The following is an 18,200-nucleotide window of genomic DNA, read 5'->3' as shown; positions in this document are numbered from 1 at the left end:
ATGAACTGGGTTGACATCCTATCGTAGTGACAAAAAAAAATACAAAAAAGAATGCATTTATTTTAATATTAAGATTAATATTTTTATTTGTAAAATGTATACACTATGTGTTCTTGATAAACATTAAGTAGTATAATATATTTATATTTATTAACATAGTATGTACATTAGCTGTAATGAGTAGGTAAATAAGAAGTAAAAAAATTGTAATAATATTATAATAACCAAGTTTCACTAATTGGCAATATCTTTAATACATTTACTTTTGATTGAGACTGGCTGAATGACCATGGTCCAAGCCAAAAAAGAAAAAAAAATTTAAAAAAAAAGAAAACTGTATCCAACAAAAAAATTATATGATGAATCCAAGATATTTAGTGTTATTTACATCTACAACTGTATTTTAAATGTTTATATAAACTCAAACAAATTTAAATTTCAAAACAACCTATTAACTCGATCAGTAACAAATATGGATATTAGTATTCAGCAGTTCAAAAAATCAGTAACACAAAGATTCCTAATGTTCTTTGGACCTAAATTTTATAACATAATTCCTATACGTATCAAACAAGAACCTAAATTATTTACATTTAAAAAATACATAAAAACCTATCTAAAAACCCACTTACAATTATTTTTGAACGCAATGTCTTAATGTATGAACGACAGCATAATCAGAGTCAAATTTGTGTGTATATTGGTATTATAATTAACAAAGTATTCAGCAGCTAGAGAGGTTTACTGTCCGTCTTGTTCTGTTGCATTATCTCTTCGATAGTTAGGTATGTTACTTCTTAGTTCCAACCTTAATACTACTTTTATGTACAATTGATACAGTTTCTATTGACATAGTACAGTGCAAAACAGGCAACTCCTGCCTAGGCATGGTGCTGAGTCAGTCGACACTAATAATATAGGATATAAATGTAAAATGTTGTACACACGTATTTTTGAATACATTTGAATTTGAATTTGTACCTATATCCATTTTCATTGTTATTTTTTTATATACATATTTTTCACATAAACTGATTGTCTTTATTAGTGATAGTTTGAGTTGTTCAGCAGAGATTGCCATAATCACAGTGTCATCTGCATATCTTGTGTTGTTAATAGTTCTTCCGTTAATTATTATTCCTTATTTTTATTCCGTCATATTGTTCTTTATTCGCTACAGTCTTTAGCGTTTGTATTTTTATGGAGAGCGCAAAAAGTGGAGATTAACCATTGTTTCGGTGTACCTACTTAGGTCTTGTTTTGTATATTGTGTTAAAAAAGTCTAATACCTATAATGTCTAATGTTTCATCTTTTATGCATTTTACGCTTTCTACTGGACTTGGTCTGGATCTATAGCTTTGTCATTTTTGCTGTTTTTAATGCTATTTTAATTTCCTCTTTTAATATCATTAAATCCACTACCATCTTCTGCTTCTACTTCCATCTGTTCTGTTTTATTGTCATTGAACAAGTCATTGATGTACTTATTCTGCCCATCTCGTCAATTTTTCTTTAATATTCACCACTACTTAGTTTCCCTTCTTCTAGCATTCCCGGTTTTCTTTTCTATTGTTGTGAGTTATTATTTTAATTTTCTATGTGTGTCAAAACTGTCATGTCTTTTCTGGTATTCGTATATTTCAGCGCATTGTTCTTTTAACCATTTTTTTCGCTTGCTTAATTTTGTAATTTATGTGTTCAACCACTTTTTTGCAGTGACGGATCTACAGATAGAGAGAAAAGGGTAAATTTCCCCCCTAACAAGGTCCAAAATTAAAGAAAAAAAATGGTTAAAGCATAAAAATATATTAGCTGACATGAAACTTAAACCACAGACAGACAAAATCAACCCAATAAACACGCTAGTTAGGACAATTAAGGGAACTTAATGCATATAAGTCATTGTATTATTTATGTAGTTTGGGTTTATCTTTTTTATGTCTTTTTTTTTGGTGTTTCATTGAAAGTTCCCCCCTAAGGCAAATTTCCCCTCCCAAGGAAAATTTCTACATCCGCCACTTTTTTTACTGACTATCTTTATTTTTATGTTGACGTCTTTCTTCCATTAAATCTAACATTTCTTCCGGCACCCGTTGCTTCTTCTTGTATCCAGTTTGTGTCAGAATTTCTTTTTGGGTTTGATCTATTTCTGTCTTTATTAATAACGATTTTGTATTCGCATCAGTATTTTGCACAATTTGTTCTTTCATTCATGAATCTATTACTGATACAATCTGTCAAGTTTATCTTATAAGTGCGTTCCTTAACTTATGTGGTGGATTTTCTTCTTGAGAGTACTGAGTAGAATTACAGGAAATACTCGTACGCTGAGATCCTGAGATATCGAAAAAGATTCTAAGAAAATGTAACTAACGTACAGTGTATATAGGTTGAGGCAGATAACTGGCCTATTAGAAATATAACGAGAACAGAACTAAAGGCAACAGAATTATGAAAATTGGAGTGAAGGGGTTTTTAAGCGTGATCTATTTAATGAAAATATTTTCACCTATTTGCTACTTCCGGTCATACCGGAAAAGTTGCTTATAACTTCGTTTTTTAAATGGGACACCCTGTATATTTTTACATTTTTTGTTTCTCCTCGATGTCTTTTTTCTTAAAATATGAGGTTTTGTAATATTATACAGGGTAGTTTAAAAGATAATTACGTTTTTTTCTAAATTTCGTAGCAGAATTCACACCCTGTAGAATTGTAGCAATTTGACAACAAAAACTCTGTTTATGTTTAAATGGTTTTTAATATAGTCTACTATTGTTAAGAATTGTTAGTATAGCTAATTTTTTAATTTTAGTATACAGAGTTGGTGGAAATCGGAATGAGTATTTTCTGAGTTTTCTTAAATGAAACACCCTATATTTTAGTATTGTAATAAAATGATATTTTATGATACTTTTTTATTTCTTAAGCATTCCCTATACCTAACTTCTTTTATTTGTGCTTAATTGTTAATTTGAACCAACAATCTTAATTACGTAGTTATTTTGATAGCTCAACCATTACTGCTAATTTTGGGTATCAGTCTAGATTAATATGTATTCATTTCCGAAAAATTATTTGTGATTGAATATTTTCACGGCCAACCTAATAAAATGTCACGTATTTTTTGTTACAATTAATATTTGGCTTGAATCACCCATAACTCAAAATTTAAGGCAGTTAGGTATAGAGAATGCTTAAAAAATAAAAAAGTACCATAAAATATCATTCCCTTACAATACTAAAATACAGGGTGTTCCATTTAAGAAAACTCAGAAAATACTCATTTCGAGTTTCGACCAACCATGTATACTCAAATTAAAAAATTAGCTATACTAACAATTAATAACAATAATATACTATATTAACAACCATTTGAACATAAATAGAGTTTTCGATGTCAAACTAATACAATTCTACAGGGTGTGAATTTTGCTACGAAATTAAGAAAAAAAAACGTAATTATCTTTTAAACTACCCTGTATAATATTACAAAACCTAATATTTAAGAAAGAAGACATCGAAGAGAATCCAAAAATGTAAAAATATATAGGGTGTCCCTTTAAAAAAAACGAAATTATAAGCAACTTCCGGTATAACCGGAAGTAGCAAACAGATGAAAATATTTTCATTGAATAGATCACTCTTCAAAACCTCTTTATTCCGATTTTCATAATCCTGTTGCCTTTAGTTCTCGAGATATTTCTAATAGGACTTTCATCTGCCTCACCCTGTATAAACGAATGGGCACTAAATAGAAAAACATAATGGAATAACCACATAAGCAGAATGTAGGAGCCACGTGTGGTCAACAAAGCAAGAGATAAATCACCAATCGGTAGAAGAGGTATAAGAAGAGTTCAGAGTTACAGAGTTGCTTATAAAGAGGGATAGTAAGAAGATTTTTTCTTTTAGTTAAAAAAATATTGTTTAATATCGTCTTAAATATCATTATTACAGTTTATGTATGTAAATAATTTGTAGAGGTACCTATAATGTTTAAAGCCATATTTTTAATTAGCAAAAAACAGACACAATCAAACCTGCTTCAGTCTCTCTTGATTTATCGTTGACAAACCTACTGTCCTTAACGTGAATACAATCCTTCTAATTATTAAATAAATTTGAATAAAAAATCGCATTGTGTTTTTGTACATACAGACGATTTATTTAAGGCATAGATTCGATACGCAGAGTCATTATATGGAATATTTGCATAACAATCCACAACTGCAGAGGTAGATGACTAAGGGATTGATGCTACATTGTGTGTTTTATACGACGATTTCAAAAGTTAAGTATGTGTATTTTTAATTGTGTTCGTAAAGGGGTATGATAAAAATTTATTCACAATGCAGTAACAATTTTTCTGCCAGGGACATATTTATAGATATACATCTAAAGAAAAATATAAACCGATCATTTTCTCAAGAAAAATTTATAAAATATTTGTTGCCTTAAAAATGTAATAGTTAATTATTTATGTATTAACAGCGAAAAGTGATACATTATTGCTTGAGACGCGGCGTAAAGCGGAGCGCGGTAATTACTCGAAAGCAATAATGTCACTTTATGCTTGTAACATATACATTTTTTCTACAATCACTTAATAAAATGAAACTATTTTTAAATAATTAAGTTTATTGTAACTATTTAAAAAATCATTAACTTTATTATAACTATGAACAAATATTAATAGTTGAACAAATATTAATAGTAATTCACATTGTAATTTGGAAATTAAAAGTGCAGTAAGAATAGTTCTTAATTATTATTCTAGACCCCGAAAGAATATTAGGTCTATATTCTACTATTATTTCAATTTTAAGCAAACTTTTATATTAGACCTGGATCCCGAGTACCAAAAAAAAGTTGATTACCTAATAACGATGCTACCAGTGCTTTCGAAAATTTTTGAAAAAATTCTATATGAACAAAAATATTTACTTACTTTGTAAACAACTCAATTATAAATCAAAAACCGTCAGGCTTTCGTCCCTCCCACAGTACTATATCAGCATTAGCTCAGGTTACAGACGACATTTTTCGAATTTGGGATGAAGATGAAATTGTTGCAATGGTGCTATTAGAGTTTTCCAAAGCATTTGACAAAATATGTCATAAATTGCTTTTGGCCAAATTTAAGTTTTATGGGTTTGATGAAACTGCACTATTGCTAATAAAATCTTATCTTTGCGACCGTCGTCAAATATTAAAAGGTAATGAATGTTGTTCAAATTTTTGTTTCGTTCCTACCGGAGTGCCTCAGGGATATATATTGGGACCTTTATTCTTTCTGATATACACTACGGACATTTTAAACCAGATTTCGACAGACTTTCATGCCTACGCTGATGATATCGGGCTTTATATTCCACTATCAAAAAATAACATGCGAGAATGTGTTCAAAATTTGCAGTTGTGTGTGGATGAAGTTTATGATATGTCGCTTAAACACAACCTAACTTTAAATCCAAAGAAATGTGTAACTATATTCTTTGGAACTGATAAAAACTTGTCAACATTAAACAACGTTAAGTTTTCTATTAATAATGAAAAACTAGAAATGATATTGGAAGCAAAATATCTTGGACTTTATTTGGGCTCTAAAATGACTTTTCAACCACAAGTAGATCAAGTTATAAAGAAATGTTTTTCAAACATAAAACTGCTTTATTCCAATAGAAAAATGTTAAACTTTAAAATGAGAACAAAACTCTGTGAATCCTTAGTGTTATCGCATCTCTCGTATTGTAATTTTATATATGGTCCTTGTCTAACAGTTAATAATGTCAAAGGATTACAAAAAATTCAAAATTCTTGCTGCAGATTGGTGCATGGTATTCGAAAATATGATAGAATATCCCATAAAATAAAAGAACTTAATTGGCTTAATATTACCAACCAATACAAGCTGCAAAATTTGGTGTTTATTCATAAAGTGATCCAGACAGGTAAACCAAGTTACATAAAAGATAAGATTATATTTAGAGAACAACTTCATACATTTCCACGCACCATTTGCTTTCCTGAAACACTTGCCCTTCCTCGGTTTAGAACATCCATGTTTAAAAAATCTTTTAGCTATACAACAATTAAGGCCTACAATTGTCCACCACAAACATTTAAAAATTTTAAAAACTCCAAAAAGTTTAAAACCGAAGTGAAAATTTTCTTAATAAACTCACAATAATTGAGTTTAATAAAACAATCTGCTGCATCCATTCAGTAATCTGTAATTTCAGTCCATATAATAAGTTGCTCTTCTTTGTTCTTTCCTTCTCTCTTGCCTGTAGTTTTTAATTTTTTTTGCTCAGTAATTTTCTAATATTTTCTTCTTTATGCTTGTTTATTTTTTAAATTTTTTATAAAAATGTTTTTTTATGTATTTAAATTTATTCCATATATTTATATATTTTAGTGCCATTTAATCGAATCACTTGTGTTATTTAATTTAGCATCAAATTAGTGAGTTAAGTGTAAGAGTAGTCTAGGCTAAACTTCGCTCATTATTTTGTATGTATATTGTTTTTTTTTTGTTTCTAATAAAGACTTTTATCCAGATTTAGCCATACGGCTCACACTCCCTCTAAGAGGAAAATTGACTCATCCCAGATACCTACGGTATCAAAAGGATTGAGCTCTGGTGGGACTCTTTCCGTGTTATCGAGCCCTAGGTGACTTGGAATGCAGGTGTATCTCCCAAAAATTTTCGTACACTTCTGGCCGTCGCGAGTAGTACAGCTTTCTGCATGGTCTTATAAAGATGTTCATTCAGACCCAGCTTTTTGATGCTTTCGAGGAGGGTTTTCGGAATGACTCCAGTAGTAGACATGATAATCGGTATCGTCTGGGTACTTTGCATTCTCCATTGCCTTCGTATTTGAATTTCCAGATCTCTGTACTTGGCGATCTTTTCAGTAAATTTACTACGTAGATTATTGTTGTTAGGTATCGCCACATCAATTAGTGTTGTTTGTTTTGTTAATTTATTAACTAGTACAAGATCTGGTCTATTATGTGCCACTGTTTGGTCTGTGAGCACAGTGCGGTCCCAGTATAGCTTGTAGTTGCCATCCTCAAGCATACTCTCAGGGACGTATTGATAATACGGGAGATGGTCCGTTTGGAGAAGTCCCAGCTTGAAAGCTATCTCCTGATGAAGGATTTTTCCCACTGCGTCATGCCGTTCCTTGTATTCAGTTGCAGCAAATGCCTGGCAGCCCCCTGTAATATGTTGGATGGTTTCTTGGGCTTGACATCCATATCGGCATCTGTCGTTTTGAACCTGAGGGTCTTTGACGATATATTTCAGGTAATTTCTGGTTGGTATAACCTGATCCTGGATGGCCAGTAATGAACCCTCCGTTTCAGGGAACATCTTTCCTGATGTCAACCAGTAGTTCGACGCTGTATTGTCGACATAGTCTTGGCTGACCTCATTGGGATGTCGCCCGTGCAGAGGTTTACCCATCCAGGTGCGCATTTTTTCGTCTTTAGTGAGGTGGTTTATGCGCATTTCTGGTTCCCTCAGTTTGATCGGTGTTGTGTCATCTACTGCGCAAATAGCGCGATGTAAAGTAGATGTCTCAGCTTGCAACTGAAAATAATTTCTTAAATTAGCAATTTGTTTATCTAATTGCTCACCTATATCCATAAGTCCTCTTCCTCCTAGATTCCGTGGTAATGTTGTTCTTTCTACTGCACTTTTAGGATGGTGTTTTTGTGCCTTTGTGAGGTGTGTTCTTACTTTTCGCTGAAGATTCTCTATATCCGTTTTTGTCCACTTAACAATGCCAAACGAATAGCTAAGCGCGGAATATGCGTAGGTGTTTAGTGCCTTAAACAAATTTCTACTGTTAAGTTGTGAGCGAAGCAGCTGTTTTACCCTTCTTATAAACTCTGTAGTTATCTCTGTTTTCATTTGTTTATGGTCAATTTTCCGCGCTTGCTTTACTCCAAGATATTTATACATATCGTTTTCACCCATGGCCTCGATGTTCTGGCCATTTTGCATATCGAATCCTCCGGGCTGTACTTTTCCTCTGACTATATTTAAAATACGGCACTTGTCTAGTCCGAAGTGCATACTAATATCATTAGAAAAAGTTTCTACAGTTTTTAGCATCTCATCGAGTTGGTTTCGAGTGGAAGCCATTAATTTCAAATCATCCATGTACAATAAATGATTAAGCTTCGCCACCACATTGTTGTTATTTTTGATGCTAAAACCTGCGTCTGTGGAGTTCAATAGCTGAGATAGTGGGTTCATAGCTAGACAGAACCACAGAGGACTCAACGAATCTCCTTGAAACAGGCCCCGGCTGATTGCGATATTTTCAGTTTCGATGTTAATTTCACCAGGTATTTGAAGGTGAATTCTAGTTTTCCACTCTGTCATTATATGCTCTAAAAAGGTCACTAGATTATCATCGACTTTATATATTCTCAATATATCTATAAGCCATTCATGCGGCACTGAATCAAAGGCCTTCTTGTAATCAATGAAGGCAGTAAAAAGATTCCTCTTTTTGGAATATGCCTGGTTAGAAATGACTGAGTCGATGATGAGTTGTTCTTTGCATCCCATGGAACCCTTAGCGCATCCTTTCTGTTGAGGTTCTATGATATTGTTCAGAGCACAGTGTTGGTAGATACGCCGGGCTACACAGGATGTGACCAATTTATACAAAGTTGGAAGACAAGTAATTGGGCGATATTTGGCTGGATCTTGGGTGTTATTTTGATCCTTCGGTATTAAATAAGTGGTACCCTGAGTTAGGAATGCTGGTATATCTTGCGGATTAGAAATAACATGATTAATTAATGTTGATAAGCATTCATGAACACTCCAAAACTTCTTGAGCCAAAAGTTTTGAACTCCATCTGGTCCAGGAGATTTCCAGTTATGAAGCTCTTTGATGATATTTGAGACCTCTTCAGTAGTGAAGGGTTCGTAAAGGGTAGTAATGTAGTGTTGGCAGTTCTGTGTCGTATCTTCTATCCATCCAGCATTGTTGTTAAGAGCAGCTGGTGTGGAAAGTTGATTTCCCCAAAACTCATGAATTTCTTCTTGGCTTGGGTAAGTCTTATCGACACGTTCTACAGTGGAATTGAGTTTTCGATAGAACGCCTTCTCAGAACTCTCAAAAAGAGCATTGTCGCTTTTGCGTTTGTTACTAACTTTGTACCTCCTTAGTCGCCCTGAATAAACGGATAGTTTTTGTTTTAATGTATCCAGACACTGATGGGCTGTGTTGTTTTCTGGATCATATCTTGAGTGTCTTGCGGTACTCAGCATTATTTCTTCAGCTCTCCTGATAACTTTTCTACTTGTTACACCTCGTGTGTGTTCTGTGATTATACCAATATCCTTACGTAGTAATTCAATCTTTCCGAGCAGTCTTTTTTCCCAAGGTGCAATTCTGTTACCAGTTCTTTCGTTATTAGTACCCCGTCGTGTTCTGATCTTAACGCCCATTACATTAGCAATTGCTGTTGCTGCACAGTAGATTAGCATGTGCAAATATTCTAATGTGTGGGCTTCTGCGACATAATCGGGTAGGACTTCATTGTTCACAATTTGTAACAGCGCACCTAGTTTCTTACAAGAGTTTATTCGTGGTAGCGGTGGTCTGCTAAGTGGGTTTGTTCCATTAAACTCCTGTACCGCACGTGCCATTTCGCTTACTAGGTTATCACGTAACTCGTTGTTTTCCTGCTCTGTATTGTCAGGTTGAGTTTCTTGTATGGCAAGCTCAGACTTTTATTATTATTATTATTATTATTAATAGCAAGCTGGAAATTTGTTAATAGCTTAACGGTGTCTAATCGGACAAACTTTGATGTATGGGAACACTGGAACAGGAGAAGTTTTAATTGTGGAACAGGTTAAAAATTTGCAACGTCGGACTACGAAAATGTTCCATGTATTTTGTCGGACTGATCTTCCAATTGATTTATTACCATTTCATTAAACTCTCATGCAAAATTCAGACTGGTGTTTATCACCAACTGGGCATTTTAATGAGCCCAACACGAAGCACATGTCAAATCATAGGAATTATATTGGTGATAAATAGCAGTCTGATTTTTGCATGAGAGTTTAATGAAACGGTAACAAGCTATTAACGAATTTTCAGCTTGCTATTAATCAACTTTTTATTGGTACGCGGGATCCAGGCCTATATTTGTCAGTTTGAATGTTCAATTTGTTTGTGTTATATGGTTGGTAAGGACGACGCGCGTTTACCAAACTTTAACGCGCTAGAGCGATAAAGTGACGGTACTCAGTAAACGTCAAATTTTCGTTACCATTGAACGAAAAATTGTGGCGATCTGACCCGTGTTGAGCTGCCCCCCCCCCACTTGCAAAAATCAAAAAACAAATAGCCCTGATTTATGAGCTATTTATGAGCTCTCATATTCCGCAAACCAAAAATTTTGAGCTCGTTCCACTGAGCAGGAATTTGATACTTTAGTTTACCACTACTTAAAAATAGGAATATTGAATCGGTTTTTGCGGCAGAATTACAAGCTAATTATGAGCTCTTGAAATTATACAGTTTCGATTTTTGAGCTCATCCCCTTCACCCCCAAACAACCCTTTAATTGATTTAACTTAAGAGAAAAATGCTGAGAAAACTTAAAATATATCGTATTGCGGATGTAATTCCTATAACTTATATACTCTAAGAATAAACTATTAAATCACGTGCATTTCGATTATTCAGCTACAACCCCTTCGCAAGAAAACCACCCTATCTTACCGGCTTAAGAGAAAGTTGTACTTAAAATGCATTAAACTAATTATTTGGCGACTACATATCATTTAATAATTTATAAGCTTCCAAATTACGCGCCTTTAGATCAGTAAATTGCAATTTATTTTATATAGTGCAGTCACTGAAGGTAAAAATCAACGATTACCTTCAATTTCGGTGAACCTTCATCGATTTTAACGAAAATTGGTCAGTGGTTAGAGGATACGTCAAGAAACAAAGGTGACATGGTACCACCTTGAGCCTTTACTCTGAGGGTGGAAACCGCCCCTTCTCAGGGGTGAAAATTATTTTATTAAAAATAACTGCACAAATCAATAAAAGAACAAATTAAAAGCAAAACTTATTATATAAAGTTAATAAAATAAGTCAATACTTTTTAAGTTATTAAAGATCAAAGATTTTAATTATTCGTGAAAAAAATGCATGTTATGAAGCAGTTTTTCGTAGATCACTGAAAAACTGTAAGTTTTTACAAAAAAGTTAATAGTAGTTTAATCGTATAGCTTATATTCTAAGAATAAACTCTTAAATCACGCGCCCTTCGATTATAGAGCTACAACCCCTTCGCAAGAAAACCATCCCATATTCCCGGCTTAAGAGAGAGTTGTATTTAAAATAATTTAAATTAATTATTTGGCGACTACATATCGTTTAATAATTTATGAGCTTGCAAAATATACGCATCTCAATTATTGAATTGCCATTTTCTTTCTATAGTGCAGTCACTGAAGGTAAAAATCAAATATGACTTTCGATTTTGGTAAATCTCCATTCATTTTCACGAATTAACAATAACAACTTGGGGTTTTAACCTGGGGTATATGTCACCCCTTCTCGGGGGTGAAAATTACTTAATTAAAAATAACCCCACAAATCGAGAGAGTGACAAATTGTAAGCAAAATTTGTTATATAATGTGATTAAAATAAATCAATACTTTTTGAGTTATTAAAGATCAAATATTTTAATTTTTGTGAAAGAAAATGCATGCTTTAAAGCGATTTTTCATAAATAAATTAAAAACTGCAAGTTTTTACAAAAAAGTGTTCATTAATAAAATTTAAGCTAATAAAAAATATAATAAATTGCTTACTTGAAAAACCCTTTAATGTTAATTTAAAGTAAGTTATTGGTAATTAAATGTATATTTTTTTCTGCGACTGTTCAAATCTAAGGATTCAAGCTTAAATAACGGGAAAGAGATGCATTTTATAACACTTAGGTACTAAATACTTGCCAAAGTACTTAGAAATACCTATCAAAAATGAGCTCCAGAAAAAGTTGATAGCATCAAAATCCGCTCACCAATTTTCGTGAAAATGAATGCAGATTTACCGAAATCGAAGGTCATAGTTGATTTTTACCTTCAGTGACTGCACTATACCGGGTGGTGAATCGGAAAACGGGCCATAGGAAACTCAATGTAAAATTCTAAACTGTTGAATTCCTGCTTCCCTAATTATGTTACATCAAAAGTCATGAGAAGTTATTTGTAGAGGATTGAAATCTGTATTAAAAACAGAAGTTACAATTGTTCTACGATTTAAACACATTCCAAAATTTTGAAAAATATAATGTATTTACCGCAGTAGGTATGTGTGGGTATGTTAGGCCACACGTTACTATTTAACTGACAGTGAGCACATTATTGACTGAAGAAAATATCTTTATTATTAATATTTTCTCCTTAACTAAGGGTATCTTATCAACTTTATTGTGTTTTAAACAAAAAATGATAAAATAATTAAAAAAATTGACAGTTCTAATTGTTAATATAATAAATTCATTGTCAACAAATGCAATCTTATACACATTATTGTATTGTGTGTGGCCTAGCTTTGGCGTATTACTCTGAAAATTGTATTATATTTTTACAAAATTTTGAATAATTATTGTTCATAGAACAATATTAACAGTTGTTTTCAATAGAGAATTCAATTCTCTACAAATAGTTTCTGATGACTTTTGATGTAAAATAATTAGGGAAGCAGGAATTTAACAGCTTAGAATTTTACATTGAGTTTCCTATGGCCCGCTTTCCAATTCACCACCCGGTAGAAAGAAAATGGCAATTCAATAATTGAGATGCGTATATTTTGCGAGCTCATAAATTATTAAACGATATCTAGTCGACAAATAATTAATTTAAATTATTTTAAGTACAACTCTCTCTTAAGCCGGGAATATGGTATGGTTTTCTTGCGAAGGGGTTGTAGCTCAATAATCGACAGGCGCGTGATTTAAGAGTTTATTCTTAGAGTATAAGCTATACGATATATATAGCTATAATATATTAACTTTTTTGTAAAAACTTACAGTTTTTCAGTGATTTACGAAAAACCGCTTCAAAACATGCATTTTTTTCATGAGTAATTAAAATTTTTGATCTTTAATAACTTAAAAAGTATTGACTTATTTTAATAACTTTATATAGACATTATACATATATAACTTTATACATTTTGTTTATAATTTGTTCTTTTAGAGATTTGTGCAGTTATTTTTTATAAAATAATTTTTCACCCCCGAGAAGGGGCGGTATCCACCCTCAGGGTAAAGGCGCAAGGTGGTACCATATCACCTTTGTTGTTTGAGGTATCCTCTAACCACTGACCAATTTTCGTGAAAATCTATGAAGGTTCACCGAAATTGAAGGTAATCGTTGATTTTTACTTTCAGTGACTGCACTATATAAAATAAATTGCAATTAACTGATTTAAATGCGCGTAATTTGAAAGCTTATAAATTATTAAATGATACGTAGTCGCCAAATAATTAATTTAATGCATTTTAAGTAGAACATTCTCTTAAGCCGGGAAGATAGGGTGGTTTTCTTGCGAAGGGGTTGTAGCTCAATAATCGAAATGCACCTGATACATTAGTTTATTCTTAGAGTAAATACGCTATAGGAATTATATCCGCAATACGATATATTTTAAGTTTTCTCAGCATTTTTCTCTTAAGTTAAATCAATTAAAGGGTTGTTTGGGGGTGAAGGGGATGAGCTCAAAAATCGAAGCTATATAATTTCAAGAGCTCATAAATAGCTCGTAATTCTACCGCAAAAACCGATTCAATATTCCTATTTTTAAGTAGTGGGGGGGGCTGACTCAGCCCCCCCACTAAATTATTAAATTCCTGCTCAGTGGAACGAGCTCAAAATTTTTAGTTTGCGGAATATGAGAGCTCATAAATAGCTCATAAATCAGGGCTATTCGTTTTTTAATTTTTGCAAGTGGGGGGGGGGCAGCTCAACACGGGTGGCGATCTGAAGCGACACACAACATAGAAGGTAATGTCAATTTACTCAGCAAAGAGAGTCTGTTATACAAATGTAAACATTTCATTTAATTATAAAACCGCAATGGTTCAATTTTAATCAAAATTATTCTCGAACCAGTCTCTCTAAATGACGAAATATCTACTAGAATTGCCCTTTGTGAGAATCGTTATGCCGTTGATGTGACTGTGTAACTATATAATGTCCACCCGGCGTTCAATAGCTAGTCACCAGAGGACCGAACGCGTTTCCATACCAGCACAACCCCACTACGTGCCACCTCTCCGATGGAACCAAGGAGTGATGGTTACCCAGAGTGTACTTATGAAAATCAAGAATATGAAATCAGTTTCACTCGGTGTACTGTACTGGGAAGGAAATCAAACGGCAGTTATCTAATGGAGTGAGTTGGAACTCTGTCGGGGCAAAGGTACTCTGGGTTGAAGAGATGCTTTGCCGGAACTGTAACCGTCGTGAGCGGTAGGTGGTGAATGTGTAGGTTTGTGTCGATGCTATCTTGTTTATTTTCTTTATATTTAAATACTTAAATTTACTTTTTCTACAATCACTTGATAAAGAAGAGCGTTTGACGTTTGCTGAGTTTGCAGAACTTTTAGTTGACAGTTTAAGTTCACTGAAAGTTTGCAGTATTTTAGCGTTGCTCGGTTTGCTGCAGCCCCATAACTTTACAGCATAACTCCACATCGGCTTTAGTATAATTTTGTATAGTACTCCTTTGTTTTATAATGATAACTGGGATCTTTTACCTAGCAGCCAATACATCTGTTTGACTTTTAAGTTTAGTTGTGCTTTCTTGGTTTTGATATCGTTCTTCCGTGTCAGCTTTCTGTCCAAATGGAGTCCCAGGTACTTGACATCTGATTTTAAGGGGATAGGAATGTTATTAATATAAAATTATGGGGTGGGCAATTGATCCTTTTTGTTGTGAACGTAATTTGTAGACTTTTTCCACCTACCTCTACCGAAAGTATACTTTTCCGGACCTGATTGTAGGGAGCAAAGTTGTACTTTTCCTCCCTATGGAGGAAAATATTTTTCCACCTACCTCTACCGAAAGTATACTTTTCCGGACCTGATTGTAGGGAGCAAAGTTGTACTTTTCCTCCCTAGGGAGGAAAATATTTTTCCTCCCTAGGGAGGAAAAGTAAAAGTGACGTCATGATATTTCATTCATGAAATACAACTTATTGACGCCCTGTACAATATCTATTTTTATTACGTAAGTATCTATACATTTTAACGTTTATTTATAAAACACCCTGTATTTTGCACAATGGTAAAAAACAGTAAATTGTTATTTTGATTTAACAATGTTTACATTAATATTTTTGACTTATATTTGACAGTTGACAGTTATATTCCACATACTTGTTAGTTTTAGTTCTAATAAATTTTGTTGGTTAGTTACATAAATAAATTAAGTAAAAACGAAAAAATGACTTGTTATTTGAGGAAGGTGGAAAAACCATATGTATAACATGGGAGTAAAGTGCCTTTTCCTCCCTTGAATGATTACTGCCCTCCGCTACGCGTCGGGCAGTAAACTTCATTCTCGGGAGGAAAAGTAGCACTTTCCTCCCTTGTTATACAAATAGCTATTCTTTCCTAGGGAGGAAAAGTAAAAGTGACGTCATGGTATTTCATTCATGAAATATAACTTATTGACGCCCTGTACAATATCTATTTTCTATTACGTAAGTATCTATACATTTTAACGTTTATTATTTATAAAACACCCTGTATTTTTCAGGATGGTAAAAAACAGTAAATTGTTATTTTGATTTAACAATGTTTACATTATTAATTTGACTTATATTTGACAGTTGACAGTTATATTGTACCTATATTAAAATAAATTAAGTAAAAATGAAAAAATTACTTGTTATTTGAGGAAGGTGGAAAAACCACATGTATAACATGGGAGTAAAGTGCCTTTTCATCCCTTGAATGATTACAGTAAACTTCATTCTCGGGAGGAAAAGTAGCACTTTCCTCCCTTGTTATACAAATAGCTATTTACCATTTACTTTAATCTTCCATTTTTTAACCATTAAGATTTTTATTTTTTTTTGCAATACGTCAATAATTATTGCCGCTTAACGTCTTTCGTCCACTATCAAACTAGTTCAAAAGGGAGAAGCCGCCAAAACTATTTCGCAACGGCGATAAAGCCTTTAAGACTAATCCTATCAATTACATCGTTCGAAACCTCTTAAAAAATCCGTCTGAATAAACTCCTAAGTACCTGTCATTCAACAATTACTTCCAAGTGAAGTGTCGCTAATACAAACAAAAAGGAAAAGACATTGAAAAGGTCTCAGTAACATTACGCTCAAGCTCCTGAGTTCTCTCATTCATAAAATTAGTTATTTGTTTGGAAATATGCAGTCATCAATTATAATCAATCAGTTGTATGTCAACGGTTCTTTGTATCATGAACAGGTATAATATAATCATTGTGTGTAAGGACTCTTTGACATTTTACGCGAAATAATTATGAATAATAAACGACGATTTCTTACCGAGGGGTAAAAGTGGGGCAGCGTGTTTTTTCATTGTCAAGTTTTTCGAATAGGTACATTTAAATTTATATTGACGATTGTTGAAGACTGAAGATCGTAGCATTCTGTTTTAATGGTGAATAACTTATGAGACATATGTTTTGATCAGTAATCTAACTGACTTCATGTGATTTTGCCCGTCGCCATCCAATCAATTGTTATCTACGGTCACTCCACTCGATTTGTCCTGCTGCGTGTATATTTGGCCATATTATGTTAGATCTTTAGACCAGGGCGCATCTGTAAAAATATTAGTACATTTGGATGTTGAGAGGTGACTCATATTTCTTTGCAGAAATTTCTTGAAAATAACTCATATAATAATATTTGAGTTATCCTCCCACTCAAAAAGGTCCGGAACATTGTTTAAATAATCAAAATGTCAAAAAATTAAGGAAATATTCGATTTTTTTCTTGGTTTTTTGATTATAACTTTAAAAGTATTCATTTTAGAGAAAAGTTGCTCCGACATAAAAGTTGCGCAATTAAATTTCCAACAATATAGGATTACCTGAAAATTTTAAAAATTGTCACCCTTGTTGCAAATAACTTCGAAAAAACCATAAAAAAACAAGTATTCGCATTTTATGTTTTTCAACCATTTATGGTACACTTAGGACCTTCATAATTTACCCAGAAAAACTTTATGATATGACAAAACGATACTATAAAAATATCAATAAGATCGGTTTCATAGATTTTGCAAAATAAATTTTGCAATCCAGCTTTCGCAAAAAAATTCATTTTTTCAAAATGTTGCAGCACTGAAAATAAAGCAGACAGCAAGTTGAATTTTTTTGCGTATAAAAGAATACTGTACCTTTCATTTGCAATTTGCAAAATTGCAAAGGAATTGGCTCTGATTGGCATTCCAATGACCTTTGATAATGATTGATAAATTTTAATTTTTAGTACATTTCGAAATAAATAAATAAATTTGTTTATTGCAAAATAAAAAACATACTCTGTCCTTTGAAATAACACTTTTTTTAGCAAAAACTTTCTTTGCTCATATATTTTAACTTAGAAAATAAAAGTGTATTATTTTTAAACATATGCAATTATTGTTAAAACAATTTTTCACAAACAATAAACAAATTAGTTTGATTTTTGTGGAATTAAAATATGAACATACAACAAAATATAGAGTAAGGAAAATAATATATTAGATAAAGATTGGAAGAAATTTTGGTGGAAATCAACTTGTGTGAATCGAACACCGCTGTCCTGCGCGTAACACCAAAAATTAATGTTTATTTAAAAAAATTCCTGACGTAGTAGTTAACCGATTTTTATTTTACAAATTGCAAATGAAAGGTACAGTATTCTTCTATTTAAAATAAAAACTTAACTTGCTATCTGCTTTATTTTCAGTCCTGCAACATTTTGAAAAAATGATTTTTTTTTGCGAAAGCTGAATTGCAAAATTTATTTTGCAAAATCTGTTTAACCCAACTTAACTAAATTTACAGCATTGTTTTAACATATCATAAAGTTTTTCTGGGTGAAATATGAAGGTCCTAAATGTAGCAGAAATGGTTGAAAAACGTAAAATT

The sequence above is a fragment of the Diabrotica virgifera genome, chromosome 9 (assembly GCF_917563875.1).
Source record: "Diabrotica virgifera virgifera chromosome 9, PGI_DIABVI_V3a".
Classification (NCBI taxonomy): domain Eukaryota; kingdom Metazoa; phylum Arthropoda; class Insecta; order Coleoptera; family Chrysomelidae; genus Diabrotica; species Diabrotica virgifera.
This window is presented reverse-complemented; position numbering follows the sequence as displayed.